The sequence below is a fragment of the Penaeus japonicus genome, unplaced genomic scaffold, assembly GCF_977035675.1.
Source record: "Penaeus japonicus unplaced genomic scaffold, GWHDUDI00000001_assembly GWHDUDI00000007, whole genome shotgun sequence".
NCBI lineage: Eukaryota > Metazoa > Arthropoda > Malacostraca > Decapoda > Penaeidae > Penaeus > Penaeus japonicus.
In genome coordinates, this window is record NW_028234409.1 from 3039155 (window position 1) to 3041654 (window position 2500).

Consider the following 2500-nt stretch of genomic DNA (forward strand, 5'->3'; position numbering starts at 1 on the left):
TATTACCCTCCTTCGGAACTTACCATTCTCCCTCCCTTTCCATCTCCCTTCACCTTCCTTCTCCCCTCTCCCTTCCCCCTCCCTCCATTTCCCCCCTTCCCTTCCCTCCCCCTCCCTCTCCCTTCCCCTTCCCTCCCTCCATTTCCCCCCTTCCCTTCCCCTCCCCTTCCCTCCCTCACCCTCCTCTCCCTCCCTCACCCCCTCCCCCTTTCGCTCCCTTCCTCTCCCTTCCCCTCACCCCCCTCTCCCTTCCCCCCTTCCCCTCTCCCTCCCTCCAATTTTCCCCTTCCCATACCCTCCAATTTCACCCCTCCCATTCCCTCCATTTTCCCTCCCCTTCCCTCCCTCTCCCTCCTTTGAATTTGACCAGGTACCCTCTTTTCGGACAGGTAATGATGATGATTATCGCACGTTATAAATTTAAACGCTGGTTATGGGCTAAAGAGGTTGTTCGACATGGCGGTTATTCTCCGTTTGAAGAATCGGTTGACACTAATATGTAGCTTCATTTTTATTAGTTTTTTCTTCTTCTTATGGTTATTATTGTTTTATTATCTTTTTATTATTATGGTTATTTTTTCTTCTTCTTATGGTTATTATTGTTTTATTATGTTTTTATTATTATGGTTATTTTTATTTTTTTTCGTCTTATGGTTATTATTGTTTTATTATATTTTGTTATTATGGTTATTTTTATTTTTTTTCTTCTTATGGTTATTATTGTTATTGTTATTATTATTATTTTTGTGATTATTATTATTATTGTTATCATTATTATCATTATCATTATTGATGTCATTGTTATTGTATTATTATCATTATTATTATTATTATTATTATTATTATTATTATTATTATTATTATTATCATTATCATCATTATTACCATTGTCATTGTCGTTATTATCATTATTATCATTATTACCATTGTTATAATCGTTACCATTGTTATTATCATTATTATCTTTGTCATCATTATTATCATCATTACGTTTGTGTGTGTGTGCGTGTGTGTGTTTGTGCGTGTGTGTGTGTTTGTGTATTTGTGTGTGTTTGTGTCTGTGCGTTGGTGTGTATGTGTGCGTGTTTATGCGTTGGTGTGTGTGTATGTGTTTGTGCGATGGTATGCGTGTGTATTATCGCTTACGGAAGTGAATGATCTGTCAGTTATAAAGGTCAATGACTTTGGTAATGATACATTTCCATGACTATTTGCGAAGGTCACGAGGCGTAAGCAGTAATATCCTTATCTATTTCTGAATTTAAAATGTTTCATACAATATATTAGTGTTGACTTGTATAAATAAATCCGTTATTTCTTTGACATTTAACACTTGACTAAGAATAAATTTGATCTGCTATTCTGACTTATTTGTTTCTTTTTGTGTTTGTTGACTCTAAAATCGTAAAGACTATTCTTTAAAAAATATCTTTTGTTATTTCTTTTATGTACTTATCTTTTTTAATTAATTTTCGTAAGGGATTTATTCATAAATAGTGACAATAGCTAATTAAATGAAGCTCTAGGTGTCATTTTATTATTTTATCTTTATTTTTTTTTTATTTTTTTTTTATTTTTTTCTTTCGTAAAGTAAGTATGTAGTCTGTTTAACGTTGAATGATTAATTAATTAATGGAGACACTGGATCATAAGCTTATTTGTTGTTATATACATCGTTATTATTATGATTATGATTATCATTAAAATCACCATCAGCTTTACCATTAACACTATCATAAGCATAACCATTAACTTTACCATCAACATTACCATTATCATCATCATAATCATTATGAACAGTATTACTACTATCAATACTAATATCACAAAAAATATATAATTAAGAAAATTATGAAAAGGAAATGTTATATAAAAGATGTTATATAAAGTGCTATATAAAAAAAAATGTCTCCAAATTATATCTCATATGGCATACATCTATATCAAACAAATTATATTGGATAATTGAAACATTCAGACCTAATCGTTTTATTATTATCCTATTAGTGAAGAAGTTTACACGGACAATTAAACCCACACGAAAAAAAAAACGAAAAGCAATGAGAAATACATCCATAAAAGAAAAAAAAGAACGATACAAAAAAAAACAAAACATCAGCGCATCAAAATAGAAAAGAAAAAAAAACGAAACAAAACCGAACACCAAGAAACACCAATTTATCTAGATTAGTAATCGGTTATAAAAAAAAAAAAAAAAAAAAAAAAAAAAAAAAAAAAACGAAAATATAAAAATCACCAATAAAAAAGGAAAGAAGTATCGAACACCTGGCAACATTACGATATCCTGTTTAGCGATCGGCAAAAATCGGTTTAATGAATCGGAACGCGGTGAAGCGGCCGCGATAGACGATTGAAAGGTATTGGAAACGGAATCCCATTGGTGTCTCTGGCGCCATTATCTAACGTTTGAATAATGAACGAAGAGAGAGAGAGAGAAGGGAGAAAGAGAGAGAGAGAGAAGGGAGAAAGAGAGAGAGAG